Source organism: Sphaeramia orbicularis, unplaced genomic scaffold (assembly GCF_902148855.1).
Source record: "Sphaeramia orbicularis unplaced genomic scaffold, fSphaOr1.1, whole genome shotgun sequence".
Taxonomy (NCBI): domain Eukaryota; kingdom Metazoa; phylum Chordata; class Actinopteri; order Kurtiformes; family Apogonidae; genus Sphaeramia; species Sphaeramia orbicularis.
Window position 1 is genome coordinate 225,014 of NW_021941604.1, and position 27,197 is coordinate 252,210.

Here is a 27,197-nt window from a genome sequence, read left to right on the forward strand (position 1 = left end):
AGATGTAAACATTTTCATTACAGAATCTTACTTTTGTCACTCAAAAACAGAGAAAACTTTGGAGTCGACATTATTCATAAGTTCTTATCCTATTATTTATATTATTTACTGGTCCAGCCCACTTTAGATCATATTAGGCTGAATATGGAACTGAACTAACATGAGTTTGATACCCCTGCTGTAGTATTTGTTGAGGTTGATTGTTAATGGCCTCTACTCTGCAAGTGTTTTTTTTTTTTTCTTCTTAGCGGCACCTAGCAGGGTTTAATGCTAATGTGCATTCAGAGTTCAAAAAGTTAGGTAAAAGTGGGGGTGACCATGGAAACTATCATCCCTGTTCTTGAAATGGTGTTGGTTAAATGGGTATCCATTATATAAACACATTACATCAGCACACATGCATGTGTTTACATGTCTTTCATTCTTTTCATGCGTTGGGACTGGCCAATAACTGTACACAGTTTGGTTTGGTTTAGGTTATTAGGCAGGTACCATGTACAGAAAACATTCAGCACAGACACATGCACATGTGCAGTGGAACTGGTAAACTAGTCCTGCATGGACCAGCACATCATTTCATGCTAAACTGTTTTTGGTTGTGAAGTCACAGACAGCAGTCAAACTGTGAGATGTCCCTCATGTTGTCTTTGGGAAAATGGCATCTTCCAGCTTCCCTCATTTGCCACATCAGACCACAGGTTTTTTGCTGTGACTTAAGATATTACTGTATTATGTTATCTGTCACCTGTGAAAGATCAAAACTGGACACCAGTTGCACATCTGAAGTTTCCAAATGTAGAGCGGATAAAACTGGGTAAACTAAACACCTATGTTATAAAAGGGCAGTGGACTCTGTGTGTGTATGTGTGTGTGTGTGTGTGTGTGTCTCAGGCATCACACTAACTCTGTACACAGCTGACTGCTGCAGTTTGTCGTATTTATGGATTTATGGTCCAGGAACAGACTAGTGAAAATAGCAAGTTGATAGGACTAGTATTTGGGAGATATTAGTAATTTTGGAATATAATAGCCTTACAATTATGTTGCTATGGCCAAAATCCCGTTGCCTACACATAGAACTATGGGGTAGCGTTTCTAAGGTGTCACATGACCTTCTTAGTGTGAACAGTAGGTGGAGTGACGTTTTCAGACCGCAACATCATGACAACAGATAAACAATAGGGCCACGTTGCCATGGTGTCATGTGACATAATCTAGAACCCGTGGTTCCCTGTGGGTCAACACGCTAGTTACCTTCGCCAGGAGGTATTGTGATCACTTTGCTTTTTGTGTGTGTTTGTTTGCGTGCTTGTTTGTTTGTTCTCATCTTCAGTGTAAAACTCTTCCACCCATCTTTCCCAGATCTTCCCCACAGATAGGCCTAGGCCCTGGGACCAGCCCAGTCCATTTTGGTCCCAGTAGGCCAAAGCTCAAGGTCACAGCAAGGTCACAACATCTACAGTTTTCCATCTGTCATCACTGAGACATTTTCCAAAATTCATCAAAAATTCCAAACGACTCTGATTCTCCTCCAGTTGGATCCACCTGTAGCTTAGAACAATCTCTTGTATCTGGAACTAAATTGTCCACATCCACTGTGGAATGTGGACTCTGTGGACATTTACACTGAACACTGAAAATCCCATTTCCCACACATTTAAAATTAGAACTCAACTAATATTGATGTGAATTGAATCTAATTGGACAGACACATGACTGGGACCAGATTCAACTGTTTCTGTGTATGGAACAACCTGGAAACTGTTGAATTTAAACAGAAAGAGTGGATCCACACATGCACAGCGTTCAGGGTGCTTGGTGGAGGTTTGCGTTCTCTGAACACTTGTTATAATATAGTGTCACTGAAAGGTGTGAAAATTTAGGGTCAGAAGTTATAAAGTTTCACCAAGAAACCAGAACCTGAGTGAGGCGTTTGCAGTGTAACTGTGTTTGTGTCCGCTGTAGAATCCACCCCAATCTGCGCTCCGTCATCTACTGCCAGGCTTTGGCCGTTGGAGGAAAAAACAGAGTGGGAATTTGCTTGGGCCAAGTTTCAGAGCTCCAACATCAGCTCAGAGAAAGAACAGCTCCGTGCAGCTCTGTCCTGCACCAAGACCATCTGGCTGCTCAACAGGTGAAGCCCACAAACACACCTGGAATAGAACCGCAGCGGCGTCCATAATAATAACAGACACACCTGTGATAAGGTGTGTCCCAAACACGCAGCTGAAGGATCAGTCATAAGTTGTCTTATCTTGCAGATACCTGGAGTACACTTTGGACCCTGAGAAGATACGACTGATGGATGTGGCTTCCACTATCAACTACATCGCCCAGAATGAGGCCGGGCAGGCGCTGGCGTGGAACTTCATCAGAGCTCACTGGGACTACGTCAGTCAGCTGTAGGTCACTGTGTCCGTTTACTCACATGTTACAGTGTTTTCTCTACGTCTAGAAGGAATTACAGTTTTCTGGTGAAGTTTGTAAATATAGTTATTAGGCCTGTAATGGTACACAAAATTTTCGGTTTGGTACGTTTTCGGTTTTCAAAGCCACGGTTCGTTTTTTTTCGGTTCGGTACGGGAAGAAAGAAAACCCCCCAAAATGTCTTTAATACATTTATGAATTTTTAAAAACATTTTTTCCCCCAATTTTTGGACACAATAGAATATAGAAAAACAGGAATAATATAATTCTGCTGCTATAAATCAATTAGAAAATAAAATAAATTATTAATATTACTAAATGTATTTTGAACATTAGTATTGCACTTTTCCCTGACGGAGTTTTGAACAAACAAGAAAAATCTAATCAGTTCTGTCAGTTCACATTCTGCAGAAAAATAAACAAAAAAATTCTGCATGAAGTGCAACATTAACAGGAGGGTAAACTGGTATTCTGTTTGAACAAACTGAAGAGAAACACTGACAACAAACTGAACCAAATGATTTATTTTAGTACAGATAGCAAACTGTTAAGGACACTTTGTGTACCTCTGTGCGTGCGTGCGTGCGTGCGTACGCGCGTCCAAGGTGCGATTTGTCTGGGGGATGGTTTGTTTGTTGTTTTTTTTTTGTTTTATTTTTGGGTCGGAGCCGGGGGGGTTGGTCCGGTCCGGTCCATAACTAACGTAACTAACGCTGGCATGAAACGAAAGTGAAACTTTATTTTTATAAACTTTCAACGTTCAACTCTGACTTCTATTCCTCTGTTATACAGCGTGCGTGACAGAAACACAGACAGAGCTAGTGTCAGTGTTTTAGAACTACTGTAGTTCAGAGGCGGTAAACAACGTCCGTTTATTAACGTCTCTTTCCTCGTTGTCGTCTTTCACCTGAACCTGAACTGATCCAAACTGGACTGTAATGATGACAGAGTGTCTTCAGTCTCTTCCTTCCAGGTTCACATCATATTTGTTGTTTTTTTATGTGCGTCCTTTAATATGTCCGTGTGAAACTTGCGCAGATTTAAAGTTCCGCATCAAACAACGTCTTTCGTTCCTTTGTCTTTTTGTCAACATACTGTGCCGTTTCGGTACAGCTGTGTACCGAACCGAACAGGTGTGTACCGAAACGGTTCGGTACGTGTACCGTTACAGGCCTAATAGTTATAGAAGAGGAAAAACGTAACACAGGCTTTTAGTGTGAGGTAGAGGCAGTATTTCTACTGGAGTTATTTTCATTCCAACAGATTTACAAGTAAATTAGACGTACTGGTGGTGGACCTCAGAACACGTGTTCTCCACCCAAATACAACAGTTGAATGTGAAATCCACAGCAGCAGAGCAGGGTTACCCCAGAAGAAACAGCTGCAAAGTTAGTCTGTTCACAGGTTATTAAGACAACCTTTTTTGAACCAAGGCCTACTGGTACCCCCCTATGAAAAAAATAATGTGTGTGTGTGTTTGTGTGTGTGTGTGTGGGGGGGGGGGTGGAGGGGTATGTAATTCTACAAGTAATGCAACTGACCTGTGTGTGAAGGACGTGGTGGGTTATATACGTAGCTCTGTAGATAAATCTGTGACAAAGTGAAAGTGAGCCCCACACCAAGGTTATAATAGTTTTGGATTTTTCATTATCATTTAGTTTTACTTGGTTTTCACTTTTTTTTCCCTCTAATTCAGTTAGTTTTAATTAGTTTTTAGAGCAGGTTTGCTAGTTTTTATTAGTTTTCGTTCTTTTCTAAATGTTTAGTTGTACTTTAGTTTTAGTTTAGTTGTAGTTCAGTTGTAGTTCAGTTGTAGTTTAGTTGTAGTTCAGTTGTAGTTCAGTTGTAGTTCAGTGGTCTCTTTTCTCTTCTTCTCTGTGCTCCTATTCAAATCAATCCCAGACAGGACTCTGCTGCTTTAGTCTCCATGTTTCCAGGTAGAGTGGGGACCAGAAGACGACTGGAAACCACAAGTGAACACAAGTGACGGACCGTCAAGTACGACATTTGTGCCACTAGCTAAAATTGCTCGAGCAAAATAAATTAAAAAGAAATCGATTTCATATCAATTCAACATTGACGAAAACTAAGGGAATTTTATCCATACATTTTTAAATGTTTTAGTTAGTCTTGTGAGCACACAATACAGTTTTCAGTTAGTTATCGTTTTTTCTTTTAATTAATAAAAATATAAAAATAATAATAATACATCACACTTATATAGCGCTTTTTGGACACTCAAAGACGCTTCACAAACAAACAAAAAGAACAGAGATTTTATTTATTTCAGTTAATGAAATGTTTTTTCTATTCTAGTTTTGTCATTTCGTTAGTTTTCAATAATAACCTTACCCCACTCTCCTTATTTTGACTACCTGCTGCAAAACAAATTTGCAACTGGGGGGGCATATAACCCCCCCCCCCACACACACACACACACACACTCATAGACCTCAATCCATCCTCAATCTGGACCTCAATACTTAATTCTACAAGTAACATGATGAACCTATATGTGGAGGACATGTAGATTAGATAAAGCTGTGGGAAAGTGATCATTGACTATCTGTTCCTGCCCTCCAAAAACAAATTTGTGACGGGGGGGGGCATGTGTGCAAAGGTTAGAAAGGTACAAGTAGGACAATTTGAGGTCACATTAGGTCACACTGAGCTAGTTCCCTCAAAGTCCAACTTGAGCCAGGTCTCAAACAGAGGTCAAGCCCAAGGGGATGAGGACCTCAGCACCAACACAAAGCCAACGTACAATAATGTCATCTATGATGTCATAGAACAGGCCTGGATCAGGCTGTAGGATGGACAGATTTACAGAACATCTGCCAAACAATGGAAGGAAACGATGGGATGGACTCATGATGGACATAACGGTAACAGATGTTAAATTAAAATAATTGGGCCCAAAATGGAGCCTTGGGGGACTCCATACTAGAGAGAGCTGTAGGCACCTAATTGGACACATAGGTTTATGGGTTCCACTAACAAGACTATAAAATGACTTTGTTGCACAGTTGCTGGATTTTTTTGGTTTACCATTTATAATAATAAGGGCTGGATTTATAAGCGCTTTCCTTTTCTATGCACTAAAAGCGCTCTTACATTTAATCCAATATTCAGTCCCTCCACCTACAAACCAAGGTTATTATCATTAACGAAAAGTAACGAAAAGACAAAAACTAGAATTATAAAAACATTTTCGTTAATTGAAATTAATAAAAACTATAATTAAAAGAAAAAAATGATAACTAACTGAAACTGTGCTGTGTGTTTACAAAACTAACAAACCTAAAAATTATGGATAAATTCCCTTCATTTTCGTCTTTGTCAATGTTGGATTGATATAAAATCGATTTATTTCCCTCAAGTAATTTTCTGTGCTGTCACCATCCGACACTTTTTGCTCCGTCACTTGTGTTCACTTGTGGTTTCCAGTCGTCTTCTGGTCCCCACTCTACCTGGAAACATGGAGACTAAAGCAGCAGAGTCCTGTCTGGGATTGATTTGAATAGGAGCACAGAGAAGAAGAGAAAAGAGACCACTGAACTACAACTGAACTACAACTGAACTACAACTGAACTAAAACTGAACTACAACTAAACTACAACTGAACTACAACTAAGCATTTAGAAAATAATGAAACTAATAAAAACTATCAAACCTGCTGTAAAAATGAATTAAAACGAACTGAATTAGAGAAAAAAAAGTCAAAACTAAATAAAACTAAACTAGAATGAAAAATCCAAAACTATTAGAACCTTGATTCAAACACCAGTGGGAGTGGCACTGGAGGCTAGGTGAGTGAAGTGTCTTGCCCAAGGACACAACGGCACATGACTTGGACAGAGCATGATTCAAACCCCCACCCTCTGGTTAGTGGAGGAACCCGTGTACTTCCTGAGGCCACAACAGTTTTCCTTCATATTTTCCTGAGTCAGTAAGCTACTGTTTAACATTAGCTAACCTCTGACCCCTCATCCTTCTATTTAGAGCTTTTGTCCAATATAGTCACTTCAGCTCCAAAAAGCCAATATGGCAATGGCATCTAACTTTAACAGTAGCAGTTTACTGTCTGATATAAAAAAGGATTTTATATAACTCACGTGATTAAGGATAAACACAGTTAAAGGTTTTATGGCTGTTCAAATTTACCAAGTTCATCAGTGCTTAATTTAATCTGCCCTGTTAGCATAATGTAGCTACTTTAGCTAATGTTAGTATGAATTAGATTTTTTTTCTCCAAGAAGCCAAATATGTGTTAAATATGAGGCGTCAACATGGTGACCCACAATTAGAATTTGGTAGAATTTTTAACATTAAACCCTTAGCATCCAAAGTTACAAATGTTAGCTAATACACAAATACTTAATGTGTTGAATTTTTGTTTAAATTTGCTTAGATTTTTTGCCATTGTCTCTCAGCACAGTAGTCTAAGGGCCTCATTTACTAAAGGTGTTGCATGTGTAAAAACGTGGTGTTCACACAAAAACATCGTTAAAGGTTTATCTACTAACAGGATGCACTGGCGGTCGCATCTCTCAAATGGTCAAAATAACTCGTCCAACTCATTTAGCATGTTTGCCTTTATGAATATGAAATATGGGCGTTTCTGACAGAACACACAAAATTATTGGGAGGAGTAGATGCAAATATTTATTTAGCGCTGAATGTGATGAACCAAACCTGAAAACTGGTTGCGGTGGCTGATTTTTCATCTATACTGATCTAGTCTGAAGGCAGGTTTGAACTGGAACAGCTGAGGAGGCGGAGCTTAGGCCCCAACCAAAGGCAACGCACAGAACCAATCTGATCTGATCACAGTAACACTTACAGAACGACCCAAGAAACAATAATACGAGTATGTTCTACCCACAATGCCCACTGGAGAACTTCTAGATGTTCTAGGGCACAGGTGTCAAACATGCAGTCCGGGGGCCAAAACCAAAGGGTCAAAGGGTCTGATCCGGCCCTGTAGGATGAATTTGTAAAATGCAAACATTACACTGAAGATAATAACAATCAGTGGTGTTCAAATCATTTTAGGTGAATTCAATCTAAAGTGGATCAGACCAGTAAAATACTATCATAATAACCTAGAAATATGAAAACTGCAAATATTCCTCTTTGTTTGTAGTGTAAAAAAAAAAAGTAAAATTACACAAAAATGGTTACATTTACAGACTGGCTTTTACAAAAATGTCTGAAATGTGAATTCTAACAATATTCTGCCTGTTTTTAAATGTTTTGTGCATTTGTAGATCCACTGTTATCTGTAAGTTGTGATGCATATGTAGAAATGATAAATTAAGGCGTAATATTGTTAAAATTGCACTGATTTTTTCATAAGAATTTTCATGTTCATATTTGTCCATGTTATGTTCGAGCACAGTACATAGATGTGAACATTTTTATTATAGACTTTTACTTTTTTGACTCAAAAACATAGAGAAAAATTTGGAGTTGACATTATTTATAAGTTCTTATTCTAGTTATTTATATTATGTTTACTGCAGATATTCCTTGATTTAGTGTAAAAGTAAAATTACACAAAAATGGTGACAATTTACAGACTGGCCTTTTCCAAAAATGTCTGAAATATTTGGAATTTTAACAATATTTGCCTGTTTTTTAATGTTTTGTGTATTTGTAGATCCACTGTGATCTGTAAGTTGTGATGCACATGTATAAATGATAAATTAAGTGTAGTATTGTTAAAATTGCACCTTATTTTCATAAGAATTTTCAGAGTGTTTATATGCGTTCATGTGATGTTCAAGTACAGTTCGTAGATGTAAACATTTTTATACAGAATTTTAGGTCGACAGTATTCATAAGTTCTTATCCTATTATTATTATATTATTCTACTGGTCGGCCCAGTTCAGATCATATTAGGCCGAATGTGGAACTGAACTAATAGGAGTTTGACATCCCTGCTGTAGTATTTGTTGAGGTTGATTTTTAATTTTACTCAACTCTCAACTCTGCAAGTGTTTTTTTTTTTGCTTTCTAGCGGCACCTAGCAGGGTTTTTATGCTAATATGCATTCAGAGTTCAAAAAGTTAGAGTAAGTGTGGCGACCATAGAAACTATCATCTCTTTTCTTGAAATGGTGTTGGTTAAATGGGTTCTTATTCTATTATTTATATCATCTGACTGGTCCGGCCCAGTTATAGATACATATTATTCGTATGTGAGAGTGTGACAGCCTGTTCTAGGGGCCCTGATCTGGGTCCAGTCACAGTCATCAGTACCTTCTCTGACTAAACTCCCGTCCTACGGTTCATTTAACGTCTGGATCATTGCAGTCACTGTTCTTATCAGTGCTGGCGGATCCTAGAGCAGTTTATACAGCGGACTGTCTCCGTGACGACAACCAGTAGCACACGCAAAGTCCCCATTTCAATAGGGCGGTCTCAAGACTTTGACCTGTTGTCATTAGTGGATGGTGAATCTGATTTGATCAATACACGCAAATCAATAGCAACTGCATTTTTAGTGCAAGTAAGCAAATGATATGTGTTTTCTCTGAGCTCTTAGTAAACCCTGGCCCCTCAGACTGTCCACTATGGTCTACTGTCAGTCTTTTCAGATGACCTGCCTCTCTAACCTGTCCACTGTTTACAGAGGTCTTCCACCACTATTAGACCTGTCCGCTAACTCGAATTAAACCAAGCAGAGTCCATAAAAGAATAAAGCCTAATTAACCCAGCGCTCATAACAACCTGCATCCATGGACAAAGGTCCTTCATTTAGTCCAGACTTATCATTAGTTCTCCCTTCATAAAGTCTCGTTTTTTTTTCTGTTGGCAGGAAACAAAGTCAGAGTATTCATAATGTAGCAAGTGCTATATAATTAAGATTGACGATTAGCATTAGCAGGTGGCTTTGCTATAGTCTAGTTAGCAATGAATGTTCAGAGAATTCAAAAGATTTCCAGGATCGGCTAGAGCAGGGGAATGATTAAACTGATGCACAGAATGCAATGAAACCAGGAGACATGAGCTGCAAGTAAAAGTGGTAACCGTGTATTGACAAAAAAAACAAGATTTACAACATACACAAAACAAAGGTTTGATCAACCAGTTATATTATTATGTCCTTTTGTTTAGAAAAACAGCTATTCATAAGTTCTTAATTTGGGTGCACCGTAAAGAGTTTCAATCTGATGGATCTTTTTTCTGTTCTTCCATACGAAATAACTTTCACACAGGTTTACCATCAGTTCCAATTCAATAAACGAAAAAAAAAAAAAAAGTCAGAAGTCCAAAAATCCAGAAAAAATAATCCGTTGTAGTTAAGAGTCCAAACTTAAATAAGGGAATTGGGCTGGGCAGTGTGTGTGTGTGTGTGTGTGTGTGTGTGTGTGTGCCTACTATGATGGTAGATCAGATCAGTTCAGTTCAGCAGATCCAAGTTCTTCTTTCTCCTAGCTCGCCATCGTGGTTTCCAATCTTGGGAAAAAGCCTGGCCTGGATAACACAAGGCCGACTTTAATTACATTCACTCTTTGAGAAGGTTAATCAAACCAAACACATTCAAATAAACCACAAAAATCACAAATCTACAGCTGTATCCAGTTGACATCAAATTCATTATCCAAAGAAACCAAAAGTGCATAATTTCCCTTTAAATATACAAAACTTAGTTAATATTTCCAATGCATGGTCACTTTTGTCTGTAGTAAGCCTTAAGTGGATGGTCAGCAGGGCCACAGCTCCTGGACACTGTGAGGGGCCACACAGGCGCACTACTTTTAGACAAACTACACTTTCAGTCACTGGAACTGAGTATTGGAACAGTTTACCGCTCAACATAAGAGACTCACAGTCACACCCTCCTTCAAATCCTAACTTAAACATTGGATGAAGACAAACCAAACCTGTGACCATCAGTAGATTGTCATCACTGTGTTGTTCTGTGTGTTTTTATGTTTGGCCTTTTTGTCAACTGTCCTTCCTGTCACCTGCCGAGGGACTACAGATGGAAATTAGCACTGCTGTTACAATCTGGCATATTTACAGCTGCTATTGTTGTAGATGTTCATTAATATGCACTGTCCCAATTAATTAATTAATTAATTAATTAATTGATTTTAACAATTACGGATAGTACTTCCGGTTTAGCGGATAGTACTTCCGGTTTAGCGGATAGTACTTCCGGTTTAGCTGATAGCACTTCCGATTTAGCATGCCAATAGTAGCAGCTACGAAGCTAGCACTAACGCCAAGCACTAACACTAAGCGCTAACTAGCGACCGCTAATTAGTGTGCGCGGCGCAGTTAAATACACCAAGTACATGCATTTAACACACATATATACACGTTAGGCAACATATAGCAGCGGCAATCAGAGCAGTGCACTGTGAAATCCAAAGGACAATAGCAACAGGCTAACAAGCTAACAGCAGTACAACTGACCGGTTCAGGAGTGGGTTCACTGCTCCTTTCTTTCCCTTTCTCTCGTCCTCAGTAGACCTGTAGAACTGGAGCAGAAAAACACATCTAAACATTGAACTGTTCAATAATAAATGCGGTGCAGATCAGTGTTTAAACAGGTGAGTATTTACCTGCTGTCTGACTCCATGTTTGTAGTCCACTCCACAGCTCATTCTGCCGTCTTCTCTCTCTTACTTCCTCTTCCTGTTGCCACTACTTTATTTTATTTTATTGACAATATACAAATATTCAAACAACTTGTCATCCGTATTAAAGAAAATACAAAGGCACGGGTGCAAATAGGAGTACATATATAGATGTCAACAACCATGAAGACTGCAACTTTTGAAGAAAAAAAAGAAAGAAAAACTAAAAATAATGAACAGATAAAATGAGGTGGGGGCTAGGGCTGGTTGCATAAATTCTATTCTTCAATAATTGATAGAAGCGTCAGTGTAGGTTTACTCTGCATGTGATGGAGAGTTTTCATACAGAGCAGAAACTCATGATGGAAACTGGAAAATGTGGGTTTCATCTTCAGATGTTTACATTTGTTTTGAAACTGACCCAGAGTGATGATGTCATTTAGTAAACAGCTGTCTGACATTGTCCAGTACATGTCCATAAGTAATGACCATTACAGACAGTTCTTCAGGAAGGCAAACGTTTGTGTGAATCCAGTCGTAAATGTCCAGTCCAAACACTTCCACGTACAAACAATGGAAAAATTAATGACCTGTGGTTTCAGTTCCATCACACAAAACACAGGTGTTTGTTTCAAAACCAGATTGTTGTTTTATCAGATCGTTGGAGGGATCGACTCCATTCAGAATTTTTAAATGAATTTCTTTGGCTTTTGGGTTTAAAGGAAACTTGAAATATTGAGTTTGCAAAATTATTATAGATTTATGTGATAAAATAGAGTTTCTATAAGACAGGATGGGATTGGAATTGTTGTTGAGGATTTTCCTAATTATTTTATTGGGGATTTTTAGTTCTTTAAAGCTGGATCTTGCTGTATTTTGGAAATTATATAATAAATAATTTGAAAATTGGTAAGGGGACCTGGGTTACAGTAATAAGTGTGTGTTTTCTATTTGAGGAGCTCGCAGGAACATGTGACGGTCATTCTACTGACCGCTGACTCTGAACATGTTGTCCACTTTGTCTGCTCTCAGGGACGGAGCGTCGCTCATCGAGGGAGTCACCAGCAGGTTTTCCACACAGTTCGAACTGGAGGAGGTAATGTATCTGTTTTTGTCCAGTGGAAATGTCTTTGGGTGTCAAACCCAGTACGACAAACAGGAACAGCCCTAAAAAAATGAACCAGTCGAACCTTTAAGTCAACCCCGTCATTCAGTTCTGAGTCACTTTGGCCTTTTCAAAGAAAAACGGCCTTCAGGACAGAAAATATACAGAGGAATAGTTTGATCCATAAGAGCTCAGATCATTTACCGTCTTGATGAGACTTTAGCCCAATCCCGGTTCACCCCAGCTGGCCCTCCCCCTTAGCACTACCCCTCCATTTTGTGAGTAAGAGGACCATGTAGGTTTTGATGCCATTTTTTAGGATCACTTTTGATAGAAGTAGGGATGTAACGATAACTGGTTAACGATAAACCGCGATAAAATTCCCAATGGTTAGTATTACCGTTTAAATTCTAATTATCAAGATACCTGTGTTTGATTACTGCACTTTAACCTCAAAAAGTGACCTGGAAAATGGTCAGACAGTGTCCGTAAGGTTCCATCTTTAATGCACATTTGTATGTTTGATGTTTACATGTTAATATTTGAATGTTTCTGCAACAAAAAGTACATTGTGCCTATTATTTTTTTTATTATTATTATTTATTTATTTTCAAATGCAATATGGTTAAATTATTTCAGGATGTGTATTAGTACTTTTTGAACATTCCGGGCACATTTCAACAATACTGCAATAATAATGATAACCGGGATAATTTTGGTCACAGTAACCACAATTTGAAATTTTCATATGGTTCCATGCCAAGACACGAGTAGGAAAACACCTCCCTGTCCCTGCTGTCCTCCAATGTTAGACAGATCCGATCTGGAATCAGGCTGTTTTTGAAGATTCAAACCGTTCTATTGTCATGTGTAAAATAAAGACACAGGTTTCCCTGAACAATGAAAATCTTACTTTACCATCCACTGACCTTTCTCACATGTGCCAGAAATACGTAACCGTTGCGGAAATGGACTTCCTGCTAAGCGTCAACACAGTCAGACAAAGGCCCAATCCCAGTTCACCACAGTTGGCCCCTCCCCTTAGCCCTCCCCTTCCATTTTGCGCATTCACTTGAAGGGGTAGGGGTGTCCTGATTCTCGATGAGTTGGAGGGGGAGGGTTGGTGGGGGGGGGGCTGTTTGACCCTCCAAACAGAGATTTTTCAGGACCACACTACAAACGGTTTACATTTACAAACGAACCTTTCACAAAAATGCGAATAACCTGAACAAATATGAACACTCTTATGCTGCGTTCAGGGCCGTTTTTTGAGCCCGTAAGTCACGATTTCAAACCACGACTCACGACTTTGTAACGTTCCAGGCAAGTCACACCAAACTGCCTGAGCGCAAGGAATGGGCGTTAGATGTAAAAAAAACCAGCATGGTGGAGCGTACGTTCTGTTCATTTATAGTCATTTCTATCCCACAGGTTTTGTTCTTTGATTATTTGAGGGAACAGAGGAAGAAGAACGGTGCATAAGAGAAGAGAAGCGGTTCTACCTTTGATGTTTTTGTAGATTTGGATTCAGATTTGGTTTGAATTTATTCTGTCACTCATTGGACTGAAAACTAGCTAACGCTAGAGCAGCTGCTGATTCTACAGAACATTTGCAGATAAATAATATCAGATCGATACCTTGTTTTAATAAAAATCGCATAAACACCCATCCATGGGGGGGCGCCATTGGTACGTGACGTCAGAACTCAGAACTGGGAGAACATGGATCTAGTACGAGTTCAGGTGGAAGTCCCAGGTTGGACTGAACATTCCAGAGCATTTACACCAGTAGAAGGATGGAAGAACAGCAGTACAGCTGGACTGGAATGCAGCATTAATGTCTTTGTAAAACCAGTGTAATTGGACCAATATTCAGTCTGTTCTTAAATGTTGTGTGTTTGTAGATCCACAGTATCTGGCGTTAGAATGAACATGTATAAATGATAAACTGAGGATGAATTTGGTAAAATTACACAGATTTTCTCAACAGATTTCCAGTTGTTCATGTTATTCATATTTTTTTAAAGGATACTTTTTACATGTGACATATTCATGATGTAATTTGACCTTTTCACTGTAATATTTTCCTGATAAACTCGAGGTGAACGTGGAACTGAGCTCAGATGAGTTTGACAGGTCTGGAGTCGTACGTCTGGTACGATACGTTCTACGGTTCATTTACACTAAAGCATGTGGGACGTTAGTGTAGATCTTATGTTGGACCACGTTGTATGGGATTTGAGGTGAACCTGATGGTACGACTCGTTTATGCTGTTGCTAGAAAAACTAGCTGCATAGCAACATTTATGAGAAGTCGTCCATTTAGAGCCCAAGGTAAGAAATGCGTTATGCATTATCCTGGATTTTTTGAATATAACGGCAAAGAAGATAAAAGATTAAAAAAAACTCAAACTAAACTAAAAGTAAGCATTTAGAAAAAAACAAATGCCAATAAAAACTAGCAAACCTGCTCTAAAAACTAATTAAAACTAACTGAATTAGAGAAAAAAAAAAGTCAAAACTAAATAAAACTAAACTATAATGAAAAATCCAAAACTATTCTAACCTTGGTGTCTACCTGACATTAACGTGTCCTCTGGTCTGTTTTTTTATTCATTTATTTTTTACAGCTGGAGGCTTTTGCTGCAAAATATGACCTGGGTTCAGCCTCCAGGGCGGTGGACCAGGCCATCGAGCAGACCCGGGTCAACATCCGATGGGTCAAAGAGAACAGGGAGAAGATCCTGGAGTGGTTTGAGACGGCGGTGGACAACGCTTCATAAACCCAACGTCCACTTTACGAATCAGAGCTGATGAGGACAACGGACCAGAGACGCCATCCTGACAGAACTATGATCCTACTGAAAACACAGCTGAGCAGAACCTTTAAAAGAACACTGTGCAGAAACGACAGGACCAGATGTTGGCTCTCATTAGTGTTTAATGACCTGAAAAGAAGAGTTTTGGTCTGTGATTGGCTCCGACCCTGACGATACCACCGAACTGTACACCAATCAGAGGCAGGACAGAGGAACTGAGTGGAAACTATACGGATGATGAAACTGTTATTTTGAACATACGGTAGTACGTAATCTCAAAGAATGTAGTGGTATAAATGTAGTAACACAAAAAGCTTTGTTTTTTTAGTCCAACAGCTGAAGGTCTGATGGTCTACTGGGATCAGCTGTTCATCTGTAAACAATTATTCAAGAATGTTCTTCTGTTAAACTGATATATTGATATTTTTGTAGAAGATCTTTGGGGTCAGGTCTATAGAGTTGATCAAAGAATTGGGAAATTTTGATTTCTGAATTTTCCAAATCTCCATTGGTTTGTAATGGGACACATTTCAGAGTGTAGTAACTTTAAAACAGTTGACGGTATTGATATAATTATTATTGGTAATAAATAGGAAGTCACATATGGGCTTCATTTGGTGCCATGACCTTTGACCTTGACTGACCTTGAAAGGTCAAACCCAGACAGTAGATTTTTTTCTGTCCAACTAAAAACTTGTATAAGACGAAAGAAACACAAAAAAAAGTCAATTTAACAAGAAGTTTTTGAAAAGTCCAAAGTGTAAATTCAAAATGAACAAGTGCAATAGGATGAACTCCACTAGTGTCACCACTGGACTGATGACACCACCTGCAGGGTGGGATTTGATGGGGGGGGGGGGGGGGGGACGGGGACAACCAACCAATGTAAATAACAGCAGTCTGACAATTTAAAAACGTCCTCATGCTCGATAACAGCCGATAACATAATAACAGCCAATAATGTAATAAATTTGCCAATTTTAAAATGTAATAGGCCAACAACATAATAAACCTCCTGAACCGATAACATGATAACTTTTGGTCAATAACGTTAGAACTTATTGGCTGATTATTATGTTATTTTCCTGGTAAAAAAGAAATTCTTTGCAAATGTAATAACTGAGCCAATAACGCAATAAGTTATAACGTTAGTGGCCAAAAGCTCTTATTGGTTCAGAACTTTTATTCGGTTCTGGGTTGTTATTACATCATTGGCTTCTACAGGGTGTATGACCGTCACCTATGATGTCTGAGTGGATCAGTTATTCCCAGACTTCTGGGGGGTAAAAGGGGTCCTCAGCTGATATTAGATGTTATTATTACCACTCGATGGTTCCAATGCACTGAGCTTTAACTCCCACACAGTTCAAGGAAAGTCACTACAGTATTTATGTTTATCCATGTGCATTATTTATTCATTTAGTGAAGATTTCAAATAAAACTGTTTGAATGTTGAATACAGTTTAAACTAGTTTTGCCAAAGCACTTTGTTCATGTCATTCTGTATTCAAATGATTTTATGATCAATAAATTAAGACTAAACACAGTTTAGAAGTCAAGTGTTTTTCTCTTTAATCTGCGTGCAGACCTGTTTACTGCGGAAACGTCTGAGCTCAAAGCACAAAGCTGTCATTTATTATATGTATTCTGTTATAATCAATGATCAATACAGGATCTGTGTAAGTAAAATGATTCATTTCACTAATAAAACATTATTATTTGAACACAAGTCTGACAAAGCCAGTGTTTTTTCTGTCTGTATTTTCCCAAACATTCCCTCTTCTACCTGTTTGGATTCTTCTGACGTGTGTCCAAAAGAATCGGAAACAGAAAAGTCAAAGAAACTTTGCAGGGTTGAAGGAGTGAAACCTGTATGTCATGCATTAAGCCAAAAGATGATATGGTTTTAGCCTCTGGTTATTAAAAACCAAATGGAACTAAATGATGTGGAATAATGTTGGAACACGAACCAGAGGCAGAACGACACAGATCCAACTGTATGATCAGATGGGACTGAACTAAAGGTGTTCCAGTTTAGAAAAAAGTAAAAAAACAATAAAAAAAAAAAACGACACATCTGTGGATGAATTGTTTATCAAAAATAATTAAAGTATTGTACATAATTTCTGTTTTTTTGTTTTCCATTGTAATTCAAATTTAATATTCTCCAGTTCGTCCTTCTCAGATGTCCAGTGTTGGAATGTCGTCCAAAATGTCCTGGGTGAGCAGTCAAAAAACAAATGTTCTCAAGATTCAACTTCAAATTCACAGAAAACAGTTATTTTTCTCAATATTAAATGTTTGTCTCATAAAGTCATTACAAGGATAAATATCATTAGTGTTTTCAAACGAGTTTCTTTGGCTTTCGGAGGTTTGGGTAGAGTCAGGTATTTGGTTCTAATCCTGATTAGAATTTCTTTAGGATCATCTTTTAAGACATTTTCCGTTTTAATGGTAAGGGGAAAGATCCATGTGAGGACACCATGCATGAATTTGTTTGTACATTTTTCTCCCATAAAATTAATATCATCTATAAAGAGTGAGGAGACCCTGGGTATTCTGTGATCATAAAGCCACATTCTGCTTCTAAAGAAAGTGTAACCTCAGTAAACTCTGCAAAGTAACTTATACAAATGTTGGTGTTTTACTTTCACGGTGCTTGATGATGAAATACAGATTTGTACCAGTCCAACTCTACAGCGTTTCAATGATGCCAAAGGCTGCGACACAAAAGATACAATGAAAAAAAAAAAAAAGTTTTGCCAAAATTGTCATTTTTCCATTTGGTCAGTTCTCCTTTAAATCACACCTAAAGGCAAATACTGTATGTTCTGTTTGTCCAAACCCTGACATATGGAGCTTTTACAACATTAACCCTTTCACCCCTGACACATGAATTCAGGTAAACATGCTGCTGTTTGGACTAAATAAGGCACTAGAATGGACACCAATAAGACATTTAGGATGATGAACCTCAGCTGTGAACTGGAACACACTGAACCACAACAAGGATTTGAATTTAGCTGCAGTGGTTTTAGTTTGGGCTCTTTTTTTTTTTCTAAATCAGTCCAGTTGCTTTTTGACACCTGTTTAACTCCATACATCAGTTCCACAGACAAACACAGTAAAACACAGTAAAAAAAAAAATGAAGGAAATCACCAACAATACTGGAAACAACAGGAAAACTGAAAACCACAAAGAAAACAGTGTAAAAAAAAAAAAAAAGAAAAAAGCCCAAACATCTATTTTTAGTGAGTCAGTTTCACTCACTGTTCTGTGTTTGACCCCCCATTCCACAGGGGGCGGGGCTTGAACTGAGCATGCTCAGATGTCTATGGAAAGAACAATAATAATAATAATAATAATATAATAATAATAATAATATAATAATAATAATATGGATGAGGAGAGTCCAGGACCATGTGGATGAGAGTCCAGGTCCATTTGAACAAGGAGAGTCCACCCTGGAGGGAACAGCGTCCTCAGTCGTCCTGGGAGACAAGAGGAGGACGTCAAACCTCAAAGGCCTGGTCTAACCTGGTCTAACCTGGTGACCCTGGTCTAACCTGGTCTAACCTGGTGACCCTGGTCTAACCTGGTCTAACCTGGTGACCCTGGTCTAACCTGGTCTAACCTGGTGACCCTGGTCTAACCTGGTCTAACCTGGTGGCCCTGGGCTAACCTGGTCTAACCTGGTGACCCTGGTCTAACCTGGTCTAACCTGGTGGCCCTGGTCTAACCTGGTCTAACCTGGTGACCCTGGTCTAACCTGGTCTAACCTGGTCTAACCTGGTCTAACCTGGTGGCCCTGGTCTAACCTGGTCTAACCTGGGGACCCTGGTCTAACCTGGTCTAACCTGGTCCAACCTGGGACCCTGGTCTAACCTGGTCTAACCTGGTGACCAGCCAACCAACCAATAGTTTTGCTGCTAAAGTGTAAACAAACAAACAAACAAACACACTGAACCAAATACAATAGCCCTTGCCTCCCACTTTGTGTGTGTGTGTGTGTGTGTGTGTGTGTGTGTGTGTTGGTGGTTGTGTGTGTGTTTGGGGTGGTGGGGGGCAGAGGATAACACAACTATAAATGGTGATTCAAACATTAATGGTAGAGAAAAATCATTTAGGAGCCACCACTGAAGCAGCACTGGTCTGTAGGTGGGTCACTGAATGAACTGAAACATTTTATCCTCACTAAGTTCATGGGGGTGGAGCCTATCCCAGCTCCTTACGGGTGAAGGCGGGGGTTCACCCTGGACATGTGACCAGTTTCACCAATTAACCTATCAGTACTTGTGTTTGGGACGGTGGGAGGTGCCATGGGAGGGGCCATGGGAGGGCTATGGGTCTGTTTCTGCAGGTCGCACATGGGACCGGTGGTGTCGGCTCCGTCGGTTTCTGTCTGTGTTCTCACCCATGTCGTCGTCCACCGCTCCGTCTCCGTCCTCCGTCTTCTGGACGGCGTCTCCTTCTGCCTTGTTTGCCATGATCTTGTCCGTCCACGACGCTCCGGCCTTTTCATCTCCAGCAAAGTTGCATTTGGTCACCGTTCCACCGTCGACTTTGGCCAAAGAGACTGAAGCACAAACACAAGCAGAGAACCTTCAGCAGAACACAAACACAAGCAGAGAACCTTCAGCAGAACACAAACACAAGCAGAGAACCTTCAGCAGAACACAAACACAAACAGAGAACCTTCAGCAGAACACAAACAGAGGAGAGAACCTTCAGCAGAACACAAACACAAGCAGAGAACCTTCAGCAGAACACAAACACAAGCAGAGAACCTTCAGCAGAACCAAACACAAACAGAGAACCTTCAGCAGAACACAACACAAGCAGAGAACCTTCAGCAGAACACAAACAGAGGCAGAGAACCTTCAGCAGAACACAAACACAACGCAGAAACCCTTCAGCAGAACACCAAACAGAGGCAGAGAACCTTCAGCAGAACACAAACACAAGCAGAGAACCTTCAGCAGAAACACAAACACAAGCAGAGAACCTTCAGCAGAACACAAACACAAACAGAGAACCTTCAGCAGAACACAAACAGAGGGGAGAGAACCCTTCAGCTGAACACAAACACAAGCAGAGAACCTTCAGCAGAACACAACACACAAGCAGAGAACCTTCAGCAGAACACAAACAGAGAACCTTCAGCAGAACACAAACACAAACAGAGAACCTTCAGCAGAACACAAACAGAGGCAGAGAACCTTCAGCAGAACACCAACACAAAACAGAGAACCTTCAGCAGAACACAAACAGAGGCAGAGAACCTTCAGCAGAACACAAACACAAACAGAGAACCTTCAGCAGAACACAAACACAAGCAGAGAACCTTCAGCAGAACCAGAGGCAGAGAACCTTCACAGAACACAAACACAAACAGAGAACTTCAGCATAACACAAACAAACAGAGAACCTTCAGCAGAACACAAACAGAGGCAGAGAACCTTCAGCAGAAGCACAAACACAAGCAGAGAACCTTCAGCAGAACACAAACACAAGCAGAGAACCTTCAGCAGAACACAAACACAAACAGAGAACCTGCAGCAGAACACAAACAGAGGCAGAGAACCTTCATCAGAACCAACACACAAACAGAGAACCTTCAGCAGAACACAAACACAAACAGAGAACCTTCAGCAGAACACAAACACAAACAGAGAACCTTCAGCAGAACACAAACAGAGGCAGAGAACCTTCAGCAGAACACAAACACAAACAGAGAACCTTCAGCAGAACACAAAACACAAGCAGAGAACCTTCAGCAGAACACAAAACACAACAGAGAACCTTCAGCAGAACACAGCAGAGGCAGAGAACTTCACAGAACACAAACACAAGCGAGAAACCTTCAGCAAAACACAACACAAACAGAGAACCTTCAGCAGAACACAAACAGAGGGAGAGAACCTTCAGCTGAACACAAACACAAGCATAGAACCTTCAGCAGAACACAAACACAAACAGAGAACCTTCAGCAGAACACAAACGAGAACCTTCAGCAGAACACAAACACAAACAGAGAACCTTCAGCAGAACACAAACAGAGGCAGAGAACCTTCAGCAGAACACAACAGAGGCAGAGAACCTTCAGCAGAACACAACACAACAGAGAACCTTCAGCAGAACACAAACACAAGCAGAGAACCTTCAGCAGAAACACAACAGAGGCAGAGGAACCTTCAGCAGAACACAACACAAACAGAGAACCTTCAGCAGAACACAAAAGCCACAAACAGAGAACCTTCAGCAGAACACAAACAGAGGCAGAGAACCTTCAGCAGAACACAAACAGAGGCAGGAGAACCTTCAGCAGAACACAAACACAAACAGAGAACCTTCAGCAGAACACAAACACAAACAGAGAAACCTTCAGCAGACACAAAACACAAACAGAGAACCTTCAGCAGAACACAACCAAAAACAGAGAACCTTTCAGCAAAACACAGAAACACTAACGGCTGGCGTTCACACTGAAGGGAAATGAGGTCCAAATCTGAGGTTTTGTGTCATATGTGACCTGGATCTGATCTGATACACACAGTCTGAACAGCACTCAATCTGACCCAGACCCATTTCAATTGGTCCCTAAATCCTGATCCAGATGCTGATATTTTCCAGTGTGACCTTCAGTCTGAACGTCCAGGTAGCATTTATCCCGGACCGTTTATGTCATTGAAAGCGACAAACCGTCCAGCTGTTGGTCCTCCAGATTTTCTTTCTGTAAACACAGTGTGTGTTCCTTCGGGGTCCTGGGGTTCCATCAGGACCTATGTAGTCCATGTGGGTCACTTCAGGACCTCTGTAGTCCATGTGGGTCACTTCAGGGACCCTTTAGGGCATGTTGGGTCACTTCAGGACCTCTGGTAAGTCCATGTGGGTCACTTCAGGACCTCTGTAGTCCATGTGGGTCACTTCAGGACCTCTTTAGTGCATGTGGGTCACTTCAGGCCTCTGTAGTCCATGTGGGTCACTTCAGGACCTCTGTAGTCGTGGGTCCTTCAGGACCTCTTTAGTGCATGTGGGTCACTTCAGGACCTCTGTAGTCCATGGGGTCACTTCAGGACCTTGTAGTCCATGTGGTCACTTCAGGACCTCTGTAGTCCATGTGGGTCACTTCAGGACCTCTTTAGTGCATGTGGGTCACTTCAGGACCTCTGTAGTCCATGTGGGTCACTTCAGGACCTCTGTAGTCCATTGGGTCACTTCAGGACCTCTGTAGTCCATGTGAGTCACTTCAGGACCTCTTTAGTGCATGTGGGTCACTTCAGGACCTCTGTAGTCCATGTGGGTCACTTCAGGACCTCTTTAGTGCATGTGGGTCACTTCAGGACCTCTGTAGTCCATGTGGGTCACTTCGGGGTCACATTCAGTTCAGACTCAAAACTGATAGAAGTCGCATTTAATGTGAATCTGAACCAACACACACAAAATCAGATTTGACCCAAAATCCAAACTGTGCATTAGAGCTGCTGTGGCGGACCTAACAGTTCAGAAAATGTGTTTAAAAGTGGTTTGTAATGGGAGTTAAAGGGGGGCGGGTTCTGTCTGTTCGGGTTCTGGTTGTGGTTTTGGTTTGGTTCTGGTTCTGGTTTTGGTTTTGGTTCTGGTTGTGGTTCTGTATGTTCTGGTTGTGGTTCTGTAGTGTTCTGGTGTGGTTCTGGTTGTGGTTCTGGTTTTGGTTCTGGTTGTGGTTCTGTATGTTCTGGTTGTGGTTCTGGTTGTGGTTCTGGTTGTGGTTCTGTATGTTCTGGTTGTGGTTCTGTCTGTTCTGGTTGTGGTTCTGGTTGTGGTTCTGTCTGTTCTGGTTGGGGTTCTGGTTGTGGTTCTGGTTTTGGTTCTGGTTGTGGTTCTGTCTGTTCTGGTTGTGGCTCTGGTCGTGGTTCTGGTTGTGGTTTTGGTTCTGGTTGTGGTTCTGTCTGCTCAGGTTGGGGTTCTGGTTGTGGTTCTGGTTTTGGTTCTGGTTGTGTTCTGTCTGTTCTGGTTGTGGCTCTGGTTGTGGTTCTGTCTGCTCTGGTTGGGGTTCTGTATGTTCTGGTTGTGGTTCTGTCTGTTCTGGTTGTGGTTCTGGTTGTGGTTCTGTCTGTTCTGGTTGGGGTTCTGGTTGTGGTTGTGGTTCTGGTTTTGGTTGGTTCTGGTAGTGTTCTGTCTGTTCTGGTTTGGCTCTGGTCGTGGTTCTAGTTGTGGTTTTGGTTCTGGTTGTGGTTCTGTCTGTTCTGGTTGTGGCTGGTTGTGGTTCTGGTTTTGGTTCTGGTTGGTTCTGTCTGTTCTGGTTGGGTTCTGGTTGTGGTTCTGGTTTTGGTTCTGGTTGTGGTTCTGTCTGTTCTGGTTGTGGTTCTGGTTGAGGTTCTGGTTTTGGTTTTGGTTCTGTCTGTTCTGGTTGTGGCTCTGGTCGTGGTTCTGGTTTTGGTTTTGGTTGTGGTTCTGTCTGTTCTGGTTGTGGTTGTGGTTGTGGTTGTGGTTCTGGTTCTGGTAGTGGTTCTGTCTGTTCTGGTTGTGGCTCTGGTCGTGGTTCTAGTTGTGGTTTTGGTTCTGGTTGTGGTTCTGTCTGTTCTGGTTGTGGCTCTGGTCGTGGTTCTGGTTGTGGTTTGGTTCTGGTTGTGGTTCTGTCTGTTCTGGTTGGGTTCTGGTTGTGGTTCTGGTTTGGTTCTGGTTGTGGTTCTGTCTGTTCTGGTTGTGGTCCTGGTTGTGGCTCTGGTCGTGGTTCTGGTTGCGGCTCTGGTCGTGGTTCTGGTTGTGGTTCTGTCTGTTCTGGTTGTGGTTCTGGTTGAGGTTCTGGTTTTGGTTTTGGTTGTGGTTCTGTCTGTTCTGGTTGTGGCTCTGGTTGTGGTTCTGGTTTTGGTTCTGTTGTGGTTCTGTCTGTTCTGGTTGGGGTTCTGGTTGGGTTCTGGTTTTGGTTCTGGTTGTGGTTCTGTCTGTTCTGGTTGTGGTTCTGGTTGAGGTTCTGGTTTTGGTTTTGGTTCTGTCTGTTCTGGTTGTGGCTCTGGTTGTGGTTCTGGTTTTGGTTCTGGTTGTGGTTCTGTCTGTTCTGGTTGTGGTTCTGGTTGAGGTTCTGGTTTTGGTTTGGTTGTGGTTCTGTCTGGCTGGCTCTGGTTGTGGTTCTGGTGGTGGTTCTGGTCAGACTCACAGATGAATGGACTGTCTCCTCTGGTCTTCAGGCGGACTTCCTGTCCCGCCTCCAGCTCCGTCCGGTCCATCTCAGACTCCGGGTACCAGAAGGCCCAGGTCCCGGCGGGTCGGTACCGGTCCGTGACTCGGACCAGTTCAGGTTGATTCACCAGCGCAGACAGCTGCTCCTCCGACAGACGATCCGATTCACCTTTAGCTTCCACCTCTGCAGAGAGACACGAGAGAAATGAAACTAAAAATTTAATTAAAGAAAATAAAGTTATCAAATTAAATAAAACAACAAAATTAAATAATAATGTAAAACAAAAATAAATGCCTAAAAATAAATGAATAAAAAGAAATAAAGAAATAAAAATACTGAACTACATAAATAAAATTACATAAAATCTAATAAATAAATAAAATACAAATAACACAGAAAAAAAAATAAAATAAAAATAAAAAATAATTACATAAATGAAATAAATAAAAATAAAATAAAATTAATAACACAACAAAAATACAAAAATAAAACAAGTAAATAACTGCATAAATAAAATCAAATAAAAATCAAATCAAGTAATAAAAAAATTCAAAAAAACACATAAAATTTTAATTAAAAAAATAACTATTTAAATAAATACAAATCAATGAAATAAATACAATACAAATAAACATACATACATAACAAAATAACTACATAAACAATACAATTAAGTCAAATCAAATAAAAGTAATAATAAAGTAAAAACAAAAAAAATACATAAAATAAAATAAATGAATAAAAAAGGAAAAAAAAAAACATAAAATAAAATAAAATTAAAATAAAATCAAATAAAAATGTAATAATAAAATGACAACAAAATAAATACATAAAAACTTAATAATGAGCTGAGGTGCTGATTCAATTCAATTTCAATTCAAGATATTTTTTTTTTTTCAATTCAAGATTTTTTGCTTGATTCATGAATTTTTTGGGGAACTTTCATTCAGATACAAGAACTGATTTATAGACCACAGATCTGGAAAATCTGATTTACACGAATCTGACCAAGACATTTTCACTGGTTCCACTGGCAGATTTTTTTTAGCTAAATTCAAGATTTTTTGTTTAATTCAAGATAGATTTTTTTTTTTTTTTGCTTTTTTGTAATTAATCAAAACAATCTTCCAGTGGAACCAGTGAAAATGATCTGGGTCAGGTGTGGATCGTTAGCGTTGTTCTCGTTTGGACTCACTGTAGGACGACATGAGGAAGCCGTGTTGACCTTCTTGGTGTCGCTGAAGTTGGGTTCCACTTCATTCCCGCTGGCGTCAACTCCTCTGGTGGATACGACTGGGTTTGACGTAGAGAACGTAGAACCGTACCTGATAGAACAGAGGAAAACGATGCATTCAGGGTCAGTGGAATCTGGAACAGATGATCCATAAATGTGTGAGGGTTCTACGATGATCCATAAATGTATGTGAAGGTTCTAGATAAAAGTGTGTGAGGGTTCTACAGATGATCCATAAATGTGTGTGAGGGTTCTAGATAAATGTGTGTGAGGGTTCGAGACAAATGTGTGTGAGGGTTCTAGATAAATGTGTGAGGGTTCTACAGATGATCCATAAATGTGTGTGAAGGTTCTAGATAAATGTGTGTGAGGGTTCTAGACAAATGTGTGTGAGGGTTCTAGATAAATGTGTGTGAGGGTTCTACAGATGATCCATAAATGTCTGTGAAGGTTCTAGATAAATGTGTGTGAGGGTTGTAGACAAATGTGTGTGAGGGTTCTAGATAAATGTGTGTGAGGGTTCTACAGATGATCCATAAATGTGTGAGGGTTCTAGATAAATGTGTGTGAGGGTTCTACAGATGATCCATAAATGTCTGTGAAGGTTCTAGATAAATGGTGTGAGGGTTCTACAGATGATCCATAAATGTGTGTGAGGGTTCTAGATAAATGTGTGTGAGGGTTCTACAGATGATCCATAAATGTCTGTGAAGGTTCTAGATAAATGTGTGTGAGGGTTGTAGACAAATGTGTGTGAGGGTTCTAGACAAATGTGTGTGAGGGTTCTAGATAAATGTGTGTGAGGGTTCTACAGATGATCCATAAATGTGTGTGTGAAGGTTCTAGATAAATGTGTGTGAGGGTTCTACAGATGATCCTAAATGTGTGAGGGTTCTAGATAAATGTGTGTGAGGGTTCTGCAGATGTACCTTCGATTGTTGACGTCAGTAACTGCGTGTCTGGAAACGTCCATCAGTTTCCCCTCCACTAGAACACCGTTCCCCCTGCGGACCAACCCAAACACATTTCTACCACTGCCACAGATATTACCCATCATGCCTAGTGCCTGCAGCCCCAGCCTGAGGGGGCAGTGATTACTGGGCCTGTAACGGTCCCGTATACAGAATTATATTTGTGCCAGTTTCTTGAGCGAAGCAACGATAGATTCTGAGCACCACAATTACAGATTTTGAGCACATAAAAATATATTTTGCGAGCACATCAATTATATTTCAAAAAGAAATTACACTTGAGCGAACAAAAATCGATATTGTGCTCCATAAATGCGTTTGCATGTTAGTTTTACTCATAATGTTCTCTCACCAGTTCTTTCCATGGCGCACACACAGACCGCTGCGCTCGCTCACTTTCCCCTTCCCTCTCTCGCAACCTCCCTCTCCCTGCGCGCTCAGGTTGTCGTGTCCGCACGCTCAACTTGACACACACGTTACAATTGTGCCACAAAACTAACCAATCGGAGAGCTTGCGGAAGTACACTCTGATTGGCTGTTCACTCTCCAATTAGCTCGCTAGTTACATTTACCCAAAAAAACAGCGCTCGATGAGACACGGACCGGAAGAGGAGGAATTGATTCTACACAAACTCAGTCAGTATTTATTATTATGATTATTGTCTCATGTCATACCACTACTTTGTTTAGTTTTTGTACTATAGTGCCGTAACGTTAGGACTGCATTGTCTGGGTTTACATTATAATGTTATTTGTATAAGTTTGTGCAGAATCAATTCCTCCTCTTCCGGTCCGTGTCTGTCTCATCGAGCGCTGTTTTTTCGGGTAAATGTAACTAGCGAGCTAATGGAGATGTGAACAGCCCAATCAGAGTGTACTTCCG

General features: G+C 40.3%; 1 long non-coding RNA gene and 2 pseudogenes across 1 annotated transcript; 1 reads left to right on the forward strand and 2 right to left on the reverse strand.

The window, feature by feature from the left end:
* Positions 1-14,949, forward strand: part of LOC115416432 (aminopeptidase N-like) — a 46,813-nt pseudogene extending 31,864 nt beyond the window's left edge.
* On the reverse strand, positions 6,921-17,914 carry LOC115416433 (uncharacterized). Its single transcript, XR_003934977.1, has 3 exons — positions 17,903-17,914; positions 16,269-16,270; positions 6,921-7,102 (listed from the first exon to the last, which is right to left on the reverse strand). It is a non-coding gene; the product is annotated as an uncharacterized LOC115416433 (long non-coding RNA).
* Positions 17,915-19,286: 1,372 nt separating this feature from the next.
* LOC115416436 (arpin-like) lies at positions 19,287-26,434 on the reverse strand (annotated as a pseudogene).
* Positions 26,435-27,197: the final 763 nt, after the last annotated feature.